Here is a 26,367-nt window from a genome sequence, read left to right as displayed (position 1 = left end):
AAATGTTTCTGGCTTTTTCTCTAGTAGTTTTCTAAAAATACAGGAAAAGTACACCCACTCTGTTATGACTGATCTTCTAAGCTGTCATTAAAAAGGTGGACCAGCCAACACCCTGGTTCTATATGGAAGACTAACATGTACCTTAACTGACTGACATTTCTAAGAACTGTAGGAATCCTGTCATTCCAAGATAAATGAGGTAGCAGTGATAAGTGAGCTTAGAAATCACTTGAAATGGATTATTTTCTGCATCTTGGATTTTCAAGTATTTTTTATATCTTTGCAATTTGGCTAGTATGGATATGTCAACAAACAATAATCTGTGTGTTTTAAATCTCAAATTTTTTATTCTGTCTCCCTAATACAGTCTTCATTACTTGTAGAAATCATAGTCAGCACTGGCTAAATTTGATTTCCTGAACAGAGTAATCCACTTTTAGCCATCCAAATTATGTTTTAACTCATTTTTTACTACTTAACTTGCTCTAAGTCACACCCACTTACAATTTATTCCTACTGTTTTCAGTTTAGCTTTCCAAGCATATGGAAGCTGCAGAACTTTCAGCAGAGCAATGATGTATTCAGTTAAATCATTAGAAATATAAACTGATGACCCTTATTTTCACTACAGCTATAGATATTTTTTAAAAGCTTTATGGTTTGTTAACAATTAATATTACATACTTAGAGTTAAAAGAATACGAAATTTTCGTTCAGCTCTTCTCTAAAAAAATTTCTTAAGTGTTTCACATTGTTCTAACTGTGATCAGAACTGCAATCAGGGAATCCATGAAAAATTATTTTAAAAAAAATATCAGGGTACCTAAAGTGTGACATTTTTTGTAAGCCCTGGATGAGACATGGGTTAGAAACCTCTCAACATGGTATGAATTTAAAAATGGCCAAAACCATGTAAATAAGCTGCTGATACAGAACTGAATGTTATCTTTGGCAAAGATTAGCTTGTCCCACTTGTGGTACATTTTTTAAGAAAATGGTGTTCAGTTTTCCATGGCAGTCAGACAGAGAATAGCAATCAGTCCAAACAATTGCTGGTGTCTGGTAGCCTCTCTCTCCTTGATAAATGGAAACAACAGAAGGCAGGAAAAAGGAGAGGCCATCTGGCAGCTTTACAGTGTGATGACACTGAACACTGCTTGAGTATTGTTCTAAATGCTCACAACTTGACAGTGAGTACAGAATTAGGACTATCAGGCCCCAGTGCTTCAAAATTGAGGGAATTTAGTTTAGCGGTGATATTTACATTTAACTTTTTCAACAAAAGCTGGTAGAACAGGGTGCAGACTCATTTCACTTCAAAGGAAAAGCTGAATAGGCTGTTGGAGAGTGATTAAAGAAATTGTATTCCCAACTCTAGAATTATGCAAATAAAACAATTTTTAGCATTCATTGGGTGAGTAAGATATATTTAAGGATAAAAATATGTCTTAATCCTTAGAGAATTACTTCTGTAGAAATAACTGGCAAGAAGATATTTTTAGAATATTCTAATTTATCCACAGGAAATCATAGTTAAACTATAAAATGCACCATGTATAAATGAGAATGTTCAGGGAATATTATTTAGCTTAAAGACATCTCAACACTTTACTTTTTTCAGATTTTTTTCAAAGTAGGGTGTTTAAAACTTAGGATAAACTTACTGAAGAGCAGAAGTATTTACTTTCTCTGATGAAGGGATATTTTTCCTTAAGTATTCTCTGATATTTTTTTCATTGACAGGTTTGTATTTCAGTTCATCACAAAATCATTGGCTAGCATGATATCTGTTGGCTGAGATGTCATGGCTAAAATTAAAGCTAGTAACAAATATCTTGATTAATCTCATGATATAAATGTATATGAATGCCAAATTTTGAGTTTTGAATTCAATGCACCACTCAAGTGTTTGAAAAATATTGAAATGTGAATGATGTCCACTGAGCCAGAAAGGAATTTTTTAATATACAGTCAATTAAGATCTTGTTGACATCTTTCTAAGCCCCAAAGACCTTTCAAGGAGGAGCTGAGCCATAAGAAAAGAAAAAAAAAAACCAAAAACAAAAACAAAAATAAAACCTGCTTGCCCAAACCTGATGAGGTTTTATGCGGCACGAAAAGGCTGACACTGTCCATTAATATGAGTCAGCAGTGTGATCAGGTGGCCAAGAAGGCCAATGGCATCCTGGCTTGTGTCGGGAACTCAGTGGCCAGCAGGAATAGGGAGGTGACGATCCCTCTGTACTCAGCTCACATCTTGAGTTCTGTGTCCAGTTCTGGGCACCTCACTACAGGAGGGACACAGAAGTGCTGGAGGGTGTCCAGAGAAGGGCAGGGAAGCTCATGAAGGGCCTGGAGCACAAGTCCTGTGAGGAGCAGCTGAGGGAGCTGGGGGTGTTTTTTAGTCTGGAAAAGAAGAGGCTGAGAGGAGACCTTAGAGCTCTCTTCATCTACCTCAAGGGAGGTTGGAGTGAGGAGGGAAACAGCCTCTGCTCCTTAGAGAACTATGATAGGACCAGAGGGAATGGATGGAAGCTGCATCAGGGGAGGTTTAGGCTGAATGTTAGGAAACATTTTTTCACTCAGAGGATTGTCAGGCATTGCAATATCCTGCCCAGGACAGTGGTGGAGTCACCATCCCTGGAGGTATTTAAAAAGCATTTGGACCTGATCCTTAAGGGCATGGTTTAGTAGTTAGATTATGGTGTTAGTTGAAGGTCTGACAGGATGATCTTGGAGATCTTTTCCAATCTAAACATTCTGTGATTCTATGAAGCTATTTTCTTGTATGCAGGATATGAACAGAAGTCTTATGTACCTGAATTTAAGGTATGTGGACTAAGATTTTTTAAAATTAAAATTTAATTTAAAATTTAATTAAATTTAATTAAATTTAAAATTTTTCCAGTGTTTTATCTTATCTTTAACAGTCTTGTAAATGTCTGTGATCTTGATAAATTTTTTAAAGTAAATATATCTATGCTTTGCAGAAAAACAAATGAGCATTTCAAAAACAGAATTTACAATCTGCATAAAAACCAACATATGAATAAGAAACACTGAAAAAAATTTGGTCACATGTTTCAGATTCATAGGTAAGGTAAGGTATACATAAGCATTTAGAATCTTATGTCCTTAAGGCATTTTATTTTTTTCAGTCACTTAAAATGTTTCTGTGATTGAATCTGTGACTCAAGTTTCCTTGATGAAACCAAGAAAATATGGTAATTAGATTTGTACCTCTGTCTCATTGTGGATAACAGATCTCTGATTTGTGAGAACCTACCCTTTTCCACACTCCCAGGCTCCCCAAGGAAGCAGAAACCTATTTTTAATATTAAATACACATAAGAAATATAGAAGATATATAAAATATATAAAATGTATGTAATACATATGAAAACTAAATTTAAAAATCAATATGCTTGAAAAGAACTATAAATATAGAATTTGCACATGAATATACATACTATGTAAATAAAGAAATAATTTCTGGGTTGATATTTATTTCATTTAATAAATTCATTACTTTGCTTGACAAAATCACTACAGCCTGCAACTGTATTGTTTCTTTGCCATGATTTGGTGATGACAGAAATACAAAGAGAAAAGAAGAATAATATAATTCAATTTTTCTCTGATTGGAAGATCTAATATAAATATATAACTTCATATCAATGCCTGTATGTAGCTATAGAAACCATATTGACAATAAAGAAACAACACAAAATCCTTAATCTCAATGACAATTATCTTGCTCATCTTGCTTGCCATTCCTCTTGCAATTATTTTGCTCTTCTGCTTCTAGTACATTTCCAGCGTGAACTGATTGCTACTTGAAGAAACTTTGAATTGTGGCAGCCTATTTAATCTGAAAATTGGAGCAAAGTTACACGAAATCTCATTCTATGGCACTGAGCTCTAAAAGTAGACTTTTTTTTTTCTTGTCATATGTATTTACACATTCCTTTAAGTGTTGTTGTTACAGTTTAGTTTAGTTCAAAATCTCCTTAGACACAGAGCTATCCTCTCAGCCAAAGGTAATAAATTAAATGTAAGGAATTAGATACACATGTAAAAATAAATCTTTTCTTGTCGCAAACTAGAAATGTGTAACTAAATGTGTAACTAAATGGAAGAGAGTAGAAACAAGTCTAATGAAATAACATCAATAAACCAAAAAAAGATAATTATAACATTAAAATAATGAAATGCATACAAATATATACTAAACCAGAAAGTGAGCATCCCCCCCCTGTGACAAAAATATTTCCACCACTGCTGCAAGGCAAGCACCAGGGAAGTCCCAGACTGCAGTCCTGGATTCAGTGACAGACAGAAACTGGATTTAGCAGTACATGGATTGGAAACACATTGGTAGGGATCAAAGACAGAAGAATGCAGAGAATAGCCTCTAGAAGAAGAGAGCTTGACCATTTTGGTACCTCAACTTTATACAGAGTGTGATGTGTATGAGATGGAATACTTCAGTCAGTTTTGGGCATCCTTTTTAGTTCACTCCTCCTTGCAGGAGCATGGCAGGTGTGACCCCTTTTCTGTCCTTTCTCTTTAATAAGAAGTTGAGCAGAATCAAGCAGTGCCCTTAGTTTCTATAAGAACAAGTATAAGCAAGAGCCTTTCTGTATACCATTCATACTGTTACTCCAGCAGTAACTAAAAACATTGATCATTATCAGTCCTAGAAGCAAACACTCTGAAAAACATGCTGCTAATTTCAGAAAGTGCTGTCACTTAGGAGAGACTTCACAGAAAATCATTAAAAAAAAAAAAATGGCTCTGTCCTAGCTCAAACCAGGACGTGCATAACTTAACTTGAGCAAGGAATTTACACAATATCCCATAGCAAAAATGATGATTCATCAATGAGATAAATGGAAACTAAGATGAGCAGAAAACTGGCTGGACCTTTGTGCTCAAAGTTTGGTGATCATTACCACGTTGTGTCTAGCTTATAACTAGTGCTTCCTTTCAAAGGTCAATACTTGAGGTACAACAGAATGATGCCTTTACTAAAAACTGGCATGATGGCAAAGAGTGTACTCTGAGCAACCTTACCAACAATATCAAATGTGGGGGGGGAAGTCAGTGTACTGAAGGGTGGGGTTAGCATTCAGATGGACTAAAACAGGCTGAAAAAACGTGAGAAATGTCATGAAGTTCAGAAATGGCAATGGAAAAGTCACACATCTGGGGAGGAATAATCTCATGCACCAGTACAAGCTAGAGACTGGCTGGCTACAAAACAGCTTTGCAGAAGGGGACATTGGGGCCCTAGTGAATTAGCTGAAACATAAACATGCAACGCATCTTTGTAGCAAAGATGATTACCAACATCTTGCACTGTAATAGTGAGATTCCAGCCTATGGGATGACAGAAATTTTTTTTTCTATCTATTTTCCACTTGTTAGGCTACATCTGGAGTGATGCATCTAATTTTGAACTTCCTTGCACAAGAAAAAAAGGACACTGACATACTGGAGTGCATCCAGCAAGGACCCAACAAATGCTCTGGGGACTGAAAAACATAAAGTATGGGACAAGGCTGAGTGGATCTGGCTTTGTTCAAACTTAAAAAGAGAAAAAGAAGATATTAATTTTGGTACAGCAACTTATTTAGCTTTGATCAGTGGATTTATGGAGGATTAACCTTGGCCACCATCAAGACACCCACTTGTCCTCTCACTCACTCACTTTCTCCAACAAGACAAGGGGAGCAAATGTGACAAAAACACTTATGGGTCAAGCTAACGATGAGAACGTGACTTACCAATTGCCATCATGGACAAGGTCAACTCAGAAAAACTATTTTCAGTTAGAATAGATTTGAGTGGTAAGAGAAAAATGTTAAGCACCTCCCCCACCTTTAGTTTCACAGACTTGTTTTTACTTCCTCCACTTTCCCTGTGTCCTTTATTGTGTTTGGTTTAGAGCTGGTCCCATTACTCTGTGATTTTTTGATACTGTGTTAGATAAATGGAAAGATTTAGGAAAGGAAATTATTCACACTTTTGCAGCACCTTCATGGTACAGGTGAATGTAAGGGAACTAAGACAGGAAGGAAAGAAAAAAGGAAGAGCTTCTCAGCAAACATGTCATTATATATGGGAATTCCACAGTAATACTTACCATGTTTCCACAATTTATGCAAAGAATATGTTTTTAAGAGCAAAACCACATGCTTTTGAATATTCATAATTGTGATATTTTAATATTTTTACATGGCAATGCTGATGACTACTGAAGAAGTATTCACTAACTTGAAAGTATGTCTTGCAAGACTGACTAATACATCGAAATATAGGGCTCTTTCTTTCCTCATGAAATGAGAACTAAATGCAGAAAAAAGTATGTGTGTGTACATATAAAGACATTATCCTTAAAATAATCAGTGAATTTCTGGTGACTTATAACAATTTCATTGCATCTATGCCACAGGAGACTATAACATAAATCTTTTCATAAAGAAAAGTATGGCAACAAAGACCTAAGTGTCGTTGCAGAATTTCTGCTTTTGAAATGATGCTGATGTCTCTAGATCTTAGTTAAACTTCAGATTGATTACATTTATTTTTTTACTTCCAGATTACACAGAAAATATGGTTTTCATAAAATAGGTAACAGCAGCGATCTTCTTTAGCTGAGCTCTAGTCACTACTATAATTCTCATTTTCAAACTGCCCTCCAGGGAAATACCCACAGACATATCCTCTGGGCAAGGAGTGAAAGTTTCACCACTGAGAACCATTTCTCATGCTTGTCACTTGGCTCTTGAAAAGATACACATCCACATACCATGTGTTATACATTCCACACACTGTAAACAATCATCCCACACCTTTATTCTGCCCAGGAAAAGATTTCTATTTGCAGTGCTTCCTGTTTTGATTTTAAATTAAAATAATATCCAACAAACCTATGAAGTGTTTAGTTCTTGAAACTAGTTTAAATACATTGTGTAACACTGAAGTTAATTGTTATTATCTATTTCTTACAAAATATCATAAACTAAGAAATAAGCATAAATCCTGGACATCAGGCATGCAGATTTTGATTGCTTCAGGGATCTGCTGGCCAGAGTAAAATGGGACGAGGTCCTGGAGGGAAGGGGATCCTAGGACAGCTGGTCAGTATTCAAGGATCACATTCTCCATGTCCAAGAGCAAACCATACCAACAAAGATGAAGGCAGGAGAGAATACTTGGAGACCGGACTGGATGAACAGGGAGCTCCTGGGCACACTGGCACACTGGAAGAAAGGGCAGATAGAATGGGAGGCATATAAGGAAGCTGCCCAAGCAGGAGGAGACCTGGTTAGAAAAGCCAAAGGTCAGTTAGAATTAAATCTAGCCAGAGAAATCAATGGGAATAGCAAAAATTTCTTTAGGTATATTAACAGTAAAAAGAAGATTAGGGAAAGTGGGGGGTCCCCTCATAAAGGAAACAGGAGAACTGGTGACAAGTGATATGGGGAAGGCTGGGGTTCTCAATAACTTCTTTACCTCAGTCTTCACAGACAAGAACTCCAGCCACACTCTCGGAATCACAAGAGATAATGGCAGGGGCTAGAAGAAAATACTGACTATTTAAAGTCAGGATCAGGTTCACTACCATCTGATGAACCTGAGTTACAAGTCCATGGGGCCCAATGGAATACACCCATGGGTACTGAGGGAACTGGGGAATGAAGTTGCTAAATGCTCTCTGTTATATTCCAAAAGTCATGGCAGTCTGGTGAAGGAGGAAACATAATCCCCATTTTCAAAAATGAAAAAAAGAAGACCCAGACTACAGACCGGTCAGTGTCACCTCCATGATCAGTAAGATGATGGAGCAGATCCTCCTGGAAGTACTGCTGAGACAGAAGAATAATGAAGAATAAGAAGAATATCCCTTTCACCCTTCAAACCTGGTTTAAAGCCTTGTCAATGAGCCCAGCACATTCCTGGCCAAAAATCCTTTCCCTCTCCTGAGTAATTCTGCACCATCCTGTGCCTGCAGGTCCAGCACCACATAAACATATCCATGATAAAGAAAAAAACCCCAAATTCAACCTATGGCACCAGCCTCCAAGCTACATGTTGATCAGGTGTGCTTTCGTATTCCTTTTAGCATTCCCTGCCAATAAAGGAGCTGAGGAAAACACCACCTCTTCTCCTCAACCATCAACCATTTGGCCCAGCCCCCTGAAGTCCCTTTTTATTGCCTTGGGACTTCTCTTGGTAACCTCATCACTGCCCCCCTGCATCAGCAGTAAGCAGAGAAGTAATCAGAGGACTTTGCCAGATCTGGGAGCTTCCTAGTTACATCTCTGTCCCAAGCCCTGGGGAGACAGCAGACTTCCCTGTCAAGCACAGTGCCACACTTTTTCCTTTCTCCTTCTCTTTCTCTTTTTCCTTGTTCTTTCTCTTTCTCTTTCTCTTTCTCTTTCTCTTTCTCTTTCTCTTTCTCTTTCTCCTTCTCTTTCTCTTTCTCTTTCTCTTTCTCTTTCTCTTTCTCTTTCTCTTCTCTTCTCTTCTCTTCTCTTCTCTTCTCTTCTCTTCTCTTCTCTTCTCTTCTCTTCTCTTCTCTTCTCTTCTCTTCTCTTCTCTTCTCTTCTCTTCTCTCCTCCTTTTTGTTTGGTGCAGTTGAGCCACCTCAGCAGGAGTACCATGCTTTGGTCCTCCAGGGGTGCCACCACCTCGGTGACTGCACTGAAGTGGCGGCCGCGTTCTTTGGCGTGTTTGGAGCACTGTATTTCTGGCCTGTGCCTTCAGTGACCTGGAAGAGGAAAATACTTATTTCCAGACTAGTACTTTGATAGCAAGAATGAAGGAAACTTGGGATACTAAATGTGCTGGATAGCACCAGAATTTTGCATCAATTTCTCTTTTTCCAGTCACTGTATTCTCCGTGTGTGAAATGTTGGCATGCTGATGAATATGAGAACAGGCAGCTGCGCTTATGCTTCTTGGGGCTTCCTAACTCATTACTTTTTAAAACCTAATATGCCAGCTATTGCAAAGCTACCCTCTCAAAACTCTCTCAGCTAGAATTCTATGTAGATTATTTTGCAAATTTGAAGGCAAATGGGGAAAAAAAGATAATGTTTCTACCTCTTTTTATTTATTTTTTTAGAAATAAGAAGTAAAGTAGCCCTTTGTCATTTTAGGCAATGAGCAATTAGAGTAAAAGATATATGCTACCATAAGTACTTTTGAGAAAATATAGCCCTGTATTTTTAGTACCTAACCAGCAATATCATGGTTTTTATTTAGATTTAAAAAAATGCAATCAAAACCCCATTTTAAACAAGGTCACCTTTAATGAAAAAGAACCAAACTGTTTCATCAAGCTTCGATCTTGTAAGCTCCAGTAAATGGAAAAAAGAAGAAGAAAAAAAAAGTGACAAAAGAAAAAAGCAGAATAAAACAAAAAAGCAGAACAAAGAAACTTGTTTTTCTGAAATGGTATTGTGCTCTGTCTTTACGGATGAAATTATTTAAACAGCACTCTGAAAAATAAATTTTACCAAAAACACTAAATACTTAAGTTGTAAAACACACATGGACCCAGCCTGCACCTAGCCTACTTAGAAGTATGTTAAATTAGTAACTAAAAGGAAAAAAAAAAGTAGGTCAAACATTAATACTTCCCCTGTGTAACTCATTTAAGTCAGTTGTTGTCCTCTGTACTAATGGAGGCTGAAGTGTGGTATTATCTCTGCTGTTTATAGCTTAACATGAATATGCTACCTCACTGCTGGGGGAGTGCACAGTGAAGAGTTCTTGAGCCTACATCTGCTTGATATCATCCTCATTGTGGAGAGAAACTCTTAGGGAACAGGGGGCTTTTTTAGCTGGAACTCTTGGAAGTCATTAATCAGCTTAAAACTCAGCTGCTGAGAAATGTGTTATTTCAGCTAACATTTGGACATGAGTCGGTTTTATATATAAAACACGTAAAAGACTTAATAACTCTAAATCTTCTCTTTGCTTTAGGGAGAATTTTGTCTCCAGTGCAAAGAGAAATTCAGCTTCTGCTAATGGATAACTTAATTTCAGACAAAAAAAAAAAAAAAAGTTATAAAACTAAGAAATTGGTGATGTAGAAGACATTAATTTCTCTTCTCTAGCACTATTAACTAGTTAGGTAGATAAGGTAGATAGTTAGAGGACTAGTTAGGTAGATAAATAACTCAATGCTATTGGGCAAGAGCAGGCATCCTATCAGCGTATTGGTTGAGTGAGGAAATGTAGCCTTTACTACAGAATTGTAAGGTAAACTAGTTTTGTGAATATAAAGTATAAGACAAAAGAAACAACCTTTCCTAAAAATAGGGTATGGGAAGTGTTTTCCTTCTGGAAATACATAATCTAAGATACCTTTCTACCAATGTAATGTATTTATTTGCCTTTTAGTCTTTATGAATATTCTCTTTCCCTACAATCACCTTTTCCTGTATTGACTTGAGATAAATCCCAGTGATGCACATTTTCTTTCGTTTTGCTGGCTCTGCAAAAGCTGGAATTCAAGAAACACAGAAGGGGAAAATTTTTTCTTGATGCTACTATCGTAAAAATACCTAGAGTGTAGTGATACAATTTTTGAAGTGCTTTGTCCTGTAAGGTGTATATATTTTTTTATATATACTTTAAATCCATATATGTATCTGATATTGTTAAAGGCATCATCTGTCACAGTACAGCAGCTTCTCAGAACATAATGATAGTACTCTTCTGTTATTGGAAGCATGTGCCTCCCCAATTCTAAGCAATATACCTGAGGAAGATACCTAGATTGATTGTATATATCAACTGCAGAAGTTGATAACTCTAGAAATAAAACTTAATCTAACCTGTAATGCAAGCTGGTTTACTTTCCCCCATATCACACAGCAGATATTTGGAGTTTACAGTAATGAAAAAGAAAATTTTTCAGGGTAAACAAGTGAAAGATTAAAATCAGGGTTTGGCATGTGACAGAATTAAGTCATTATGAAGGAAGAATTAAGTAAACTAATGAAAAATAGATATCCTTAACAAATATATTATTCAATAAACTGAATAGAGATCTAACGTAGAAATCCTAAAATACAAAATTAAAGGAAAATATAGATTAAAATTAATTAATCAATTAACAATAAACCAAGATCCCCCCCATTTCTAGCAGCAGGGCACCCTAAGCCATTCTTTCTTATCATTGCTGGTTATCAAAATTACTCCCTGAAAATACTATTTCGCAAAGCATAGTGAAAGATAATACATTCTTTATTGCACAAAATGTATTATTTGTGTTACTTGTAACTGGTCAAATTGCATTTTCATGGGAAGATTTAAAATTTGTTGATTAGAATTATTAGAATTATTAATTTTAGGAAATAAGGAGAAATATTGGCATAGAAAAGAATATAAAGGAATTTTTTTAGGTAGTTACAGTCAGATCTTACAGATAATGCAAGAATTTGCCTACTAAGTGTCCCAGCCTGGTGTGTGTGTCTGTGTATATATCTCTGTGCTTGTGCACGTCTGTGTGTTCACGGGTGTTTGGGGCAGGAGAAACATGATGAAAAAGACTACAAAAAGTTAGCAAAAATCTGCCTCTGATTGGATGAATTGCATCGACGTTTACTGTACCAGAGAATTATGGAAACATTAGTTATTAGCTGTCAGTCATTTCTATGAATAGCTTGAAATTAAGGTTACACAGAAAAGGATCTGTGTAGCTTATTTTTTTAAAGTGAATTTGACAGAAGCCACAGAAGTGTTTAGAAAGTGCTGCTGTAGAAAGTCTTTTATTTCTTCTCCTCCCAAGAGTAAAGTGAGGCATTGAGGATGACAATATTGCTCTAAACAACCCTGGAGGGAAGTGGAAAGGAAAGAGAACCTGAGGCTCAGAAATATGGAGCAATTCAGTGCTCAAACATATAATTTGAAAAGGCTATTTTTTTTTTTTCTGTAAAACATGAAATTTGGAAAGGTCAAACTTATTTTTACAACTTATTTTTCTTAAGAAATAAACAGTTTTATCATCATGCTAGAAAATATTATTTCTTCATTGTTATTTTCTTTCAAGATTATCTCCTCTGCCCTGGAGATAATTTCTGTAATTGACTGAAAGAGCTTCTGGAAAAAGTAGGGACAATTATGTAAATTGAAACACCTATGAAGATGGAGCCTGCATGCTTGAAGCAAACTTCATAAATATCAGTATTTAAACTGTCCCATAAACCTTGCTGTACTGATTACTGTCCCTCAAAATGGTTTCAATATATCCTGATGGCAAATGTTTCTCACATTTCAATTTATTTTTTTAATGTATTACACAGTGATGTTTAAGGACTTACACAGCATCACAAATATCTCTTGCAGGTGAAAAGCCAATTAAGATGTCTGAAAGCTGCTCTTCATGTCAGCCCTGCTATTAAACAAGGAGAGCAGTGGATGTCATACACTTTGATTTCAGGAAAGCTTTTGACATGATCTCTCAGAGCATGTCAAAACTCAAGAAATGTGGGATAGATGACTGACTGTGAGGTGGATTGGTAACTGGCCATGCAACAGAGTTCAGAGGGTTGTGATCACTAGCACAGAGTCAAGTTGGAGGCCTGTGGCCAGTGGTGTTCCACCGGGATCAGTACTGGGTCCAATTTTGTTCAGCATCTTCATCAACAACCCAGATGAGGGGATGGAGTGTACCCTCAGCAAATTTGCTGATTATATGAAGCTGGGAGGGGTGGCTAACACAGGAAGGCTGCACTGCTGGGAAACGAGCTAGTAGACTGCTCTTTCAGTTTAAGGACAAACTTTTTCACTATGAGTACAGTAAAGCACTGGAGCAAGTTGCCCACGGAAGCTGTGAAATCTCTGTCCTTAGAGGTTTTCAAGACCTTTAAGTCATCTTTAGGTCCCTTCCAGCCCAAACTTTCCAAGAAGAAGGGGAGAATCACCTCCCTTGGCCGGCTGGCCACACTTCTTTTGATGCAGTTAGGATATGGCTGACTTTCAGGGATGTAGGAACACTTAAAACACAACATTTTTTTTATTATTTCTTGGATGCTACTGAATATTTATAAGAATTTTATTAAAACTTTCAAAAATTAATCAAAATGTCTTATTCTTAAATTTAATAGCCAGCTCTAACCCCATTGTTTTATATGTAAAGTTAAGATTCTTATTCCTAGTGGACATCAATCATCAGTTCATGTTTATCTATCTTAAAATGAATTTGATATTTTACTGATTAATTGTTTCATGGGGTCCTTCTACCACTTCAAAGCAAGCCTTCCTATTTGAGGCTCAGAATATCTTAATGTCATCTGCCACCTCATCAAATTGCAACTTCTGTTTTTTTCTGTATCGTTCAGTACCCAGCACAGATTCTTGAGAAATAGATTATCCAAGCAATTTAAAGCATTTGTTTCATGTCTATTAAGCAGCTATGTATGGATGTAATAAACTTTATCTTGTGTTTGCTTAGCTTCCTGGGAAGTCTGTGGTGAGAGATGGTATTTCTCTATATTCACTCATTCTAGTTTTATTATAGTTTAATTCAATATGCTTAAAACAGGTGTCAGCCTTATACGTCAGTCATTTCCTAAAATCAGACCTAACTACTTTTTTTTTTTTTTTTTAAACAAAGCAAAACACTTGCCTTTTTCTGTTCCTCTTAGACTGAAATTAGTTTTAGAAAGAGGCTAAGCTCTTCCATTGATATTTCTTCTATTTCAAAGATGAATTAATCTCACTGGAATTCTTTGGTAAATAACACCGGGTTCCAAGAAATTTCTTACCCTTGCTACATCAAATTAAAACAAGGCATATAACATATCATCTACAGAAACTCACACCTGTCTTGTTAAGAAAAGGGATCTGGAATGAAGAAGATCCTATAACTAATATGTATTTCTTTCTGCAACTTCATTTTATTCCTTGACTATGTCTAATACCGTGAATCTTTTTAGCATATTTTCTTCTCTATTTATATTTAGAGAAGGATGTATTTTTAGTGTCTTTTGCAAGTTTGCCTCAAATTCTATTCTAGTCTAAACTGTTTGTGTTCAAATTATAACTTTTTTCCACACTTGGAAAAGGGTGTACACTTTAACAGACAATCTCCAATAACTTCCTTACCCTAGAATTTAAGCATTTCTCTTTCAAAAGGTTTTTTTAAAGGAGGCCTACATTTACTTTTAGTCTCTGCTTTTTAACAGTCCCTGCAGTACCTGATTTTACTCTTTTGGTGACCCTTCTTTATTCCTTTCTCATTTTTATATGACCTTTTTTTTTTCTTTTTTTTTTTTTTTTCTTTTTTTTTTTTTTGTCACTATGGCAGCAGATATATTGGTTTTGTTGCTTTTCAAGGATATTTAGTTGAAGTACTTTGTGAAGTGCAAATCTAAGAACTATTGTGAAATACTCTTTAATAATAATATGCTCACCAGATTTGTCCATAATTATGTATCTTCCCACTTATGAATTTTCTTCAGTTGTGCTCAAAACATACAGAGCTCTATACTTTGTCCTCCAGAATCTCTTATCCTTATTATCTGTTTGGACGGGAAAACAAAGATATTTTTAGATCCTCCTGATATAACTACTTTCCTAAAGTACCTTCAGTGTATGAATAATTTTAAATACATTCAAGGAGTCATCAGTTTACATAATCTTTGAATCAATTGATTCAATTTTTAAATGAGTTCCCAGGGTGTGATGGTGTAGCGGGAGGAGCCATTCTTGCTCCTGAGGCTCGACGAGCTGCTGGTGTCTTCCAGGACTCAAGCCACCACACAGCGCTTCCAGGGTAGAAGTGTAGCGGGAAGAGCCTTTCTTGCTCCAGAGGCTCGACGAGCCGCTGGCCTCTCCATGCCTCGCACCAGAGTGAGCTGAGGTTTTCTCTGTGGGTGTGTGTCCCACCTTTATTGGCCCCCTGGTCTTGCCCATGCCCAATAGGGGCCTGTCCTAATCAGGCACAGGTGGACTCACACCCACTCACTGACAATTTGAGGCACCTGGTTTATCTACATTTCCCCCCCCCTTTTTTTTTTTTTTTTTTCCCAAAGCTTTCCAGGTTTGCCCTAGCTAACAAACAGGATTTTTGCACATACACATTTTTTTTCTACTGACACACAGGATTTTTTACACAAAAATACACATTTTTTTTTTTCTACTGACACACAGGATTTTTACAGGATTTTTTACACAAAAATACACATTTTTTTTTTCTACTGACACACAGGATTTTTACAGGATTTTTTACACAAAAATACACATTTTTTCTTCGGGCCCCGTGGGACACTCAGCTAAGAGCATCGAGGGGGCGCACAGAATACAGACATACAGGATTTTTCTTCGGGCCCCGCAGGACACTCAGCTAAGAGCATCGAGGGGGCCCTGAGTACAGGATTTTTACACATACATTTACACATACATATAGGATTTTTTACAAAAAAACACTTATAACTTACGGGATTTTAACCCTAGCTTAGGCAACCGAATGTCAGCCCAGGCACTTTTTCACAAAGTCTCTACCTTTTGTTCTTCTCCCTCCTGTTTCTGCTCTTCTCTTGGTTTCCCTCTGCTCAGGGGCTTCCAAAGAGAGAATCCTTATCTTGGCTTCCCTCTGTTCAGGGGTTTCCAAACCAAGGAGCTTGCTGGTCATACCTTTCAGGGAGAATGTTAGCCCAGGCATTTTTTCAAATCAGGGATAATGTTCCTGTTGCCAGCTATGTTGCCCACATTCTCCACCAAATGTAGCGGGAGGAGCCATTCTTGCTCCTGAGGCTCGACGAGCTGCTGGTGTCTTCCAGGACTCAAGCCACCACACAGCGCTTCCAGGGTAGAAGTGTAGCGGGAAGAGCCTTTCTTGCTCCAGAGGCTCGACGAGCCGCTGGCCTCTCCATGCCTCGCACCAGAGTGAACTGAGGTTTTCTCTGTGGGTGTGTGTCCCACCTTTATTGGCCCCCTGGTCTTGCTCATGCCCAATAGGGGCCTGTCCTAATCAGGCACAGGTGGACTCACACCCACTCACTGACAATTTGAGGCACCTGGTTTATCTACATGATGGTCTGTTAAAAAAAAAAAAAATTAAGATAATATGTTTTATCAATGTTTCCTATATATAATGCTTTTATGTTTCAGGATGTTCAACTGAAAACACAAGGGTGCAACTGTAGCATACTTCTAGGTAGCATACTTCCTCTGATCTGTGCATGAATGAGAATCTGTACAGCTGAATTCTTCACAAAAAAGGAAATAAGGAGTCATCTTCAAAGTTTCCTTCTCACTCCAGAAAACCATGGGACTGTCAGAAGAAGTGTAATTTGGAGGAGTGTCTTCAAGGCTTAAAGGTCTTGATTTCTTCTGAGGTGATATGCTTATGCTCTAGATAGCTGTGTTTTCCAAAAGTCTAGGGATGCTCCACTGGAGTGATGACAGAATTTATGAGTAGAAAGAAGACGTGCTCAAAGTGCAGTCAGATAATGCAGGTTGTACAAAATATTTTTCAGAGTTCACTCAGGTTTGTCTAACTCCAATAAGTGAGATTATACAACCTCCCTACGCAAACTAATTACCTTCACAGGAGAGTGGGATAGAAAAGTAGATAGGCAAAAAAAAAAAACAAGCCCGAAACCAAACAAGCAAAAGAAAAAGGTTTTGTGTTTAAATAGAATTTTAATAAATAATAAATAAATGCATACATACAGACAATAAATAAATACTTCTTGGTTTATGCACTTACATATATATATACACATATGTATATAAGGACCATCAGGTACCTCCCCAGGTCAATTCCTTCACCAAATCACTTCTCCTAGGAAATAGTCAACAGCAAATTTCAGAAATACCCTGGATTGCTTGTGCTCTGCCACAGTGCCCTTCCAGCAGAATGGGTGAAATAGCCCATGAGGAAAAGGGGTATGCAAATATGAGAGTCTTGTCTGAAAGTGGCAAAGCTCCATGTACGTCATCCGTCTACTCTGATCACTTAAAGAGCATCTTTAACACACAGTCATATTAATTTTCTTGAGAGGATTTATGAGTTTTTTCCATAATACTATCCTATAGACACTTCCGAATTTATGTGCATACACTTCAGGTGTTCCCACTTCAGCCCTGGACAAACTGCGTATGCCCAAATATTCACTTCAAATGGAAAGGATAATGCATGACTGTAAATAAAGGAGGTAGAAAAATGTTGGAAAAATCTCTGCAATATATATAAGCATAACATAAATCATTCCATACTACTTTTTAAGCAATTAATTACCTATGAATGGATTTATTCATAGGATAAATCAGATTAGGAAGGCATTCAGGACTTTACAAGCATTGTATTTAAACACCTTTTTTCTGGAAGGTAGGAAAGGAGTATATTTTCCCATAGTTTGTCCTTTCCAAAGCAATTCTGAACTGCTTCTATTCTAGTGTTGCTACAGAAAAGCCTTTTTATCTGAGCCTGGTAAAATCAAACAAGGTTATGATACTTTATTCTGCAATACTAGGCAGTTATGCCACGCGGAATAGCTACCTGTGATAACTCTGCGAAGAGTGAGAATTACAGCACGTGTTTACACATTTGAATTAAAGCTAAAATAAATTTAGGGAGTAGTTACTTGACTACTAGACAGTCTGTGACTGCATAAAGGCATGGCCATCACAATCTGTTAGATGAGGCTGATCTTTCCCATTTGTAAATTGATGCAGTACCAAGGTGAAGTAAGAAGGCACCCAAGAAACACACACACAACACATGCCAACAGCTACACCAACTTCTGCAGACAGGGCACTGAGCTTAGCAGCACCCACATGTAGTACCCAGAGTTCATAAAGCATACATACAAATGGCTCAGTCCTCTTCCTGATCTGGACTGAAGTGTCCCGGTGCAGTCAGACTTCTCCACACTGCCTAGTTTCACCAGCTCACATAGACAGATCCTTTGAATATCAGCATGGTTCCTCAGCTCAACCAATATCTATGTCCACAGGCATTTCTACAGCCGAGCTCAAGGCAAGACTGGGTACCCAAGCTGGAGCTTAAATGAGACCCTGGGCTCATCTGTGTGGGTGCAGGTCCCAGGTCATGATGGTCAGGGCCACTAAAGTCTATTAGTGCCCTTAGAGATCTGGTACGTGCCATATGACATCCTACCAGATCATGTATTCATAGGGAATAACCTGAATACATGAAATATCTTATGGTCTGACATTTGGATTACCATTCTTTACCAAGTGAGCTACTAATCCAGCTTTACAAAATAAAAGCAGCTATTATTAACTTTTTAAACAATGGTGTCAGAAGTACTTAAACATATTAGTACACTAAGCCAAGAAAAATCATAAAATAATACCTTTATAAATAATATTTGAAATGCTGTACCATAAATATCAAGTCCATAACTCTAAATAGTAATGTTGTGAAAATGCAACATACAGAACTTCAAATCCTATTAATAATGCAATAGCTTTTTTACCAATATGTCTAGAAGAAAAAAGAATCAAACCCACTCTAAAAATGTTATAACCTAGGAAATTGTGGAATTAAACATATGTGCTCTATACTACAGTGTTTATTCACTTCAATCTTGTTAAATTCAGTCAGCCCTGTCCTTTATGAAGCAGTCTGGAATGGGAAGATGTTCACACTTGAATATAACAAATATAGTGCATTTCTCATATGGAATACATAGTAAATTAATGTATTTGTATGGTTTTAACTGTAATCCATGGGGACATGACTCAAATCACATTAAGATCTCTGAAGACAGCATTTCTAACAGCATTAAGTGAATGAAAAAAAGTAATGAAAAAATGTTTCTGTTCTGAAAAGCACTATTTATATAGTTGCTGTGGTTCATCTGTAGCCTCTCCCAGTCACCTAGCAACATCTCTGCTGGAAGCTGAATGTGGCTGCAATCGTGCCTCCTGTATATCTGCAAATGAAAATGAGGACCTGGGTTTCTCTCTTTTTTTAAATCCTCAGTATAAGACTGGAATGTGAAAATCTGTTTTTTGGGAAGGTATTTTTTTTTTTTAATCACCTACTATGTAGTGCTGGTGACCAGTATTGGAAGATTTTTTGGTATGCTGAGTTTCAAATAGAGCTGCACGCTAAAGATAAGCTTACACAAAAAAAGTCACACAAGTGAAGCAAAGCTGACACCAAAACCCAAGCCCTAGCAAATATCATAAAAAAGTGAAGTATTCCATGCTATCTTTATTTCTAACAATCCCTATGTATTTATGTATTTATTTATTTACCTAACTACCTGGGCCATTTATTCTCAGGTCCCTTAGAGTACAGTAAGCAAAAACTTACAAGTGTTTGTTTATAAGATCAGAAAAATGTGAAAAATTCAAATGTTGTAAGAACATACTGCTTTCACAAAAAGAAAGTGCTAAAGAACAATGTATTTTGGGAAAAAAAAGTAGGTGAGAAAGTGATTTCTTTCTTTTGTTTTTGTTGTATTTATTTATTTATTTGTCCATAAGACCAGTATTACAACTGAGAGCTTGTGAGGACCTGATCTTCTACCAGTTTTATAGATATATGACCTTATGAATAAATTCACCTGAACACAATTTTGAGAACTTCTTTCAATAAAAAGTTTCTGCAATTTTTGAAAGCATTAAAGATTAATCTAAATCTTAACATTACAGATGAACCAAGTTTTTTCTTGGAAGGATCTGAATCCTTCAGAGCACATTTACTCATCAAATCAGTCCAGAATTAACAGAGTTCTACTTTATCAAACAGGCCATTGCAGTTACCAGGCACCATGCATAAATGTTCAGAAAACCAAACTGTTATTATCAAGGTGGTAGTAATAAATGAGAGATTGTTCTCTCTGTCTTATGTTTATTCTAGTAAGGAACAAAAACATTTTTACAGAAGCTTTATCCAAATTCCTAGGATTTGGATGGCCAGTGTAATTTTATTTTGGATTTTTTTTTTTTTTAGCATTCTAACAGATATTTTAACTTTCCATTTTTTTTGTTCCAAAAAATAACTTGTTCAAAGAAATAAATTTCTTATCTACAAGACAAAAAAACATGGAAATAAATGAGCTGTGAAAAATTTCACAAATAATTTTTAATTACGCTAAACTTGAAATGAAGTCTTCTCCAAAGATTCCTTTTTACAAAATAGAGTTAAAATTGCAGGTAGAAGATACAGCAGAAAGTGTCTTTCTATCTATACAAGATAGTGAAACTGGACAGTGTTATTTTTATTACAATTTGATTCAGTTAAGGTGTTAGAAAATTCTTAGCTTGAAAGTTATTTGCTCTCTGTTTAGGAGCCATCAGACAGTAACTAACTGGAATCTATAACACTGATTCACTTTAATCCAGTGCCATTTCTGTGTGAAGTTCTGAAAAGTTGTGCCTGAAGTTTGGCTTTAAAAAGACATGGTGACTGATTTAGGTTCATGTAGCCAAAATTTTTCAATATGCTTATTTCATGTGTGCTTACAGAATAAATGGATTTACAGCTCTGAGATGCATCTCTTTGCTCAAACAACTGACAGAACCAAACCCAATTTTTCAACACTAATTTGCACATGGAAGTAAAAACCAAATGAACCTTTTTTTTTAAAATAAGATACAATATTCTCCAGTAATATATAACAGGTTTTCTGCCTCAAACATTTGTGAGTATCAATTATTGCATGCAATACTGTTAGGTTTTCCAGTTTTCAATTAACCTTACAATACATATTTCAATTACCTACATCATATTGCCTTACACTTTCATTTGTGGTGCATTGCTGTGCTAAACATTATCACGGACAGGATGGAGGAAGGGTTTGATATCTGTGTGTTAAGAAGGCTCTAAAAAATAAAACATTCTCCCTCTTCATCTTTGGAGAATTCATCTATTGGAGGGAAATGTCACTTTACATGGGAAAATCTCAGATAATGTCAAAAAAATACTGAGACAAATCTAAGATGACATTAAGAGGGTTTGTATATATATTCATAACTTTTGTAATAAGAAAGTGCTGTCAAATTCATGCCTTTAAATTTATGGATTCAGTCCCACGGAATATATAGATTTGATCAGCACAATCCTTGGTTACAAACTGGGAAAAGTCACTCTGGTGGCTCCTAGAGAAGCTGCTTGTTGAGAGCAATATGCTGAAGACATGATTCAGGTCCACTGCTTCTTCCATCTGCACCAGCACAGCTTGTAGCAGTTGTCACTGAATCTCAAAGAAAGGTGACAGAAATAAGAGGACAAATGAACAAAAAAAGACATATCCTCCAATGATAAAGTTACTGTTACTCACATATATGTTAATGCTCACTGCTCAGAAGATAGAGCATTAGATAGAATTCTTCCCATCACAATCATCCCTTGCTTCATTGCTGAAATTACTCTTAAAGAAGCATAAATTGATTGTCTGATTGGTTTAGTTTTTCTCCACATCTTGTCAGCAAAAAAACCCCAACAAATAAATAAATAATACTGAAAACCCTTAGCATGTTATAATGATATTGAAGATTAACATAATCAGTTTTTACATGCCTGTGGACAATCTAGTTAAATCAAGTTTATTATCAGGGAGCAATGCTTGATTATGCTCAGAAATCACAGTCACAGTATATTTTCTCCACTTTTTATGATGACCTCTTTTAAGAAGTGTTTCTTCATTTTTGAACTACTAATCTTAAAAATCCTGTCAGAAAATCAAATAAAGATGAATCAACTCAGAACCTATTTTCGGCTGACTAGTGCAAATATTAAAACATTAATGTACCCTTTAAAAATTATGTATATTTGCAGTACAATCCAAATATTTTTTTTTTTTTAAAGTGCCCAGGTCATTTTCCCTTTCTGAAGAATTAATATTAAAAAAACAGTGAGTAAATAGTCTGTAGATGGTTTAAATCTGTAACAAAGGCAGATATGATGTGTGTTAATACAATTCCTATATTACTACAGACAGTTCAATATATATTTAAGCAAGTGTAGGAACTACTCAGCGTCTTATAAGTTAGATATATCTGCTGAAGGCCTGAATTTGCAGAAGCTGCAACCAGACCTGTATAGATCCACAAATGTCACTGAGCCATATTCAGTGACGGAATAAAGAGAACAGAAAGAAAGGTACAGTGGGAAATTTATTTGAAAATAGTGGAATATTTGTAGCATTCAACGTAAGGTATATTACAATTTACATTAGTAGTGTTGTATAATTTCTACTACCTTGCTATTTTTATTGTTCAGCTTTTGTCTGCTTACAGCATCATGATTTATTATCTACTAGCAGTTGTTCTGAAAAGTCACACTCAAACCATTCAATTTCCTTCATTTGCTCTTCTCCATTTCTCTCCTTCACTCTTGATCTCCCTCACGAGCGTTTCCATTTAATTTTCTTTCCCTTTTTAAATAGTATATCCAAGCTGTGTCCTCTACAGTTTTAGGAGCAAAATCCCCAGGCTTTCACATTTCCATTCTTCAGTAAAACTCCACTTGCAAAGGATGTAACTATCTCAGCGTGTTATTAGTCAGTGTTGAGAAAAAGAAATGCTGCAGTGCTAAATGCAGTCATTAAAACGCCAAGTGACAACAATGAGTGCTTGAGGAAGCTGGAGTTTTCTATTTGTTAGTCTAATAGCTATGTTAGGGCCATCTTCCTCTCGTGGAGAAGATAACAATAAAATATTCAGTATTTGGCTATTTTCATTCTACACCATTGCATTGCTTGTGCCCTGACTATATTCTCCTTCTGCAGCTTCATCCCCATGGATGGAAAACTACATTCTGGTTCATGGTTCACATCCCCTTCAAGTCAACAGGAGTTTTAACATTGGCTTCAACAATCTGTGCTTGTCAGGCTCTTGGAGAAGAAAGTGGTTCTACACTGAGTAAAGTGCTCTTGTCTCAATGAGTGTTAAATGCATCAAGCCTATGTCCGTTTGCCCAGTGCCCTGCTACAAAAGGATACTTTAGGTGGACCTAAATAGGCTAGTCTGAGTAAAAACAGAAGAATAAATGCATTAACACAGCACTCCACAGAGGCTTAATTGACCCTCATGACAAGCAGAATAATTTATCTTGAGGCATGTAGGATGCTTGTTCAGCTGCCCCCCTTCCAGCAATTCAGTCATCTCTTTCAGAGCTATATCCTGTGTTATGGTACCCTACTGTGCCATGTAAATACTTGCTATTCATGAAATTAACAGCACTTTTATTGGATTCCAAGTGGTGTGCCAGTGCCATCAGAATATTTTGCAGTCTACTGAAAATGATGGGTTTGGTTTTTGAGCATTTGGCGGTTCATATGTACATACCATATGCAGTGCATTACTCTTTTGGGGGACTTTAAAATCTAAGAAACAACTAGAGACACGGGCCTTGTTATATCCCAGTTGTAAAAAAAGTAGAGGGATTTAAGGAATTTCAGATAAGTTTAATTCCCAAGTTTTCAAACAGTTCACTGGAAGTAGCTTGTTAAGTAGAAGCTTGAATCATGTACATGAAGTAGGGAAGGTGTATGTAAGGGAAGAAGATGGAACTAAAAAAAAAAAAAAAAAGAAAAGGTATTTTTTTAGCATAGGCTTCTGATTTATGTACAGACATCAACATGAATTATATGTTTGTTCAACCCTATGAATTAAAAAAAATAAAAAGAAGTGAAAATTCAGATCACTGAATGTCCCAATCACTTGTTTTTACCTCGTGCCTGCATCTCTCACTGGACATTCATTTTAATCTACCTGTCACACTATCTAGTCAAATTTCCACTCTACTAAGTGGCAGAATATATTATGTAGGATAAGATTAATCAAGGAATTTTTAAGAGGGTTGGTATATTCTCTCATTAAGCATCTACTATTAGAATTTGTGCTAGAATCTCCAGACTGCACAAAAAGAAGTGGCTGATAATAGATCCATTAGTTATGAAAGTGGGGGAAAACTTCCCACATTCAAAGAATCATACATATAGCATAAATTTATTTATTTGCTCATCTCTGGGGACTTCAAGAGTAAATAAGGCTATAGATGTAACTTCCTGTGTTGAATGATAATCATCAAAGTTAAATTGCTGATCTTGTAATTACTACATTTTAACATCAGATTGTATTTAACGGCACCACCTTTCAGGTTAGATATCATCTCTTCTGGCTTATGTTCTGCAAGATCTAAGTGAAATGGTAGGGTTTTTGCCTAATCACTGGTCTTTCTTCTGAGTTATGCAGGTTACCTTTTGAAGTTTTGCTAAAATTATACCATCTTTTTTTTTTTTTTAGGGAATTGGCATGCAGAGCACTGACACATTTATCCTTTGCACTTTTTAGGAAAGTTGATGCTTAATGTTTAACTTGGTTTAGATGTCATAAAACTGCCAAACTAGTCCCTCTCAAAAACTCTAAAACTCAGAAGAGAAAGCACAAGGTCTTTGTCACACAAGAACACTTGAGATTAAATTCATCTTCCCTGACTTTGAACACCTGGAGTTAGATATGCATAAGTCAGAGTTACTCATACTTATTTTGTTAGTCAGATGAATTGCCCCCCTTGCTTATTCATCTGTATTGACCATAAAACACAGATAAACTCTACCTCTGCAATCGGTGATCAATCCTGAGTATGAACCATTTAAAGTAGCCATTGACAAATCTATTTTCCTTGTGGATATCTCCAGTCTGTGGAGGTGACCTCAGGCAGCCCTGTATGTTTCATACAGAAATGATAATAATAACATCGTCAAAAATGAGATACAGTTGACTCGTTTTGAGTAAGGAAATTGAATTACAAATATAAGTCAATAAGAAAACAAAGTATTAATACTTTTATATGTATTCACTGTGTTTTTCATCTGTGATTGTTTTTTTCCTTCACCTGGTTTCCTAGTCAATAGTTTCCATAGCGAACAATTAACTAAAATGTACTCTTGAAGGTTTTTAAAACCTATCTTACTGTAATATATTAAAAAAAAAAAAAAATAAAAAAGCCAGTACTGAACTTTCTATTTGTATTTTTGCTTTTATAGCTTTTTCCGTGTTCTTATGAAAAGAAGAAAATACTGACAACTGAGGAATATTCATTATTTGCCTGTGCCTGTCAAAACCATGATGGTCAGTCATCGCATGCTGTCATTCCCTGACCTGATAAAAACATGTCAAAAAACCTCTGAAGAGCAGACTTCGCCTGAAGCAATAGGCATCATTTGTGTTAGCACTGTAAATAAAAGTCTCCTCTCTCTTTGTTTTTCTTCACGTACATCCCCAGTGCTGCAATATCCAAGGAAAAAAAAAATTCCTCATTTTTCATAATCCCAAACTGAATTGCTATGTGTTATGAACTTTGATCTTAACATATTTTAAAAATAGTCTTTATATTGTGCAGAATATCTAACTTAGAAGTAAAACATTTTCAAATGTAGATCCTTAATGGGAGTAAGCCAACAGAAGTAAAAACACTAAAATGAAAAAAAACCAAACACCTGTCAGTGTTACTTTCATTTAGAATAAATTTATACACCAAGACATGAATATTGCAAAAGAAAAACAAATCTGAAAGCAAATGAATTAAGCATACTAAAAGAAATTTTCAAGTAATATTGGAAATTTCAGAATCACAGATTGACACAGGTCAGATGGGTCCAGTCCCTGGCTCAAGCAGGGCCACCTATTGATAGTTACCAAGACCATATCCAGACAGCCTGTGAGTATCTCCAAGGATAAAGACTCCTGAACCTTTCTGGGCAACCTTTGTGAAGGTTCAGTCTGGGCAACCTGTGTGAGGGTTTAGTCACCCTTAAAGTGAAAACTTAAAGTGAAAAACTATGTCCTGATGTTCAGACAGAACCTCCAGTGTTTCAAGTTTGGGCCCATTGCCTCAGGTCCTGTTACTGGGCATCACTGAAAAGAACATGGCTTCATCCTCAAGGCACACTCCCTTCAGGTATTTAAATACATAAATGAGATCCCTGAGCTTTCTCTTCTCCAGGCTAAACAGTCCCATCTGTCTCAGCCTTTCCTCACAGGAAAGATAATTTATTCCTTTAATAATCCTTGAGACCCTTTTTATGGGCTCTCTGCAATATGTCCCTGTGTCTTTTGTACTGGTGAGCCTAGAACTGGACACATTACTCCAGGTGTGTTCTCATCAACCTTAAGTAAAGGGGAAAGATCACCTCTTGTTGGTCATACTTCTCAGTGAGGCTGCTCCTCTCCGCCTTCAGAGGGACTGCTCCATTTGTACTTCCTGGTGAGGTGGCCTATTAGTGGACACCTACTATAATGTCACTTTTATTTGTGTTCTCTTTAATCTAACTGATAACCTCTTAGTTGAACTCACACCCGTACCCATGCAGAGCTCCATGCACCCCAGCTGCTCTCCCACATAAAAAGCAA

The sequence above is a fragment of the Calypte anna genome, chromosome 1 (genome assembly GCF_003957555.1).
Source record: "Calypte anna isolate BGI_N300 chromosome 1, bCalAnn1_v1.p, whole genome shotgun sequence".
Lineage (NCBI taxonomy): Eukaryota > Metazoa > Chordata > Aves > Apodiformes > Trochilidae > Calypte > Calypte anna.
The sequence above is the reverse complement of the archived record's forward strand: the minus strand, read 5'-3'. Positions refer to the sequence as shown.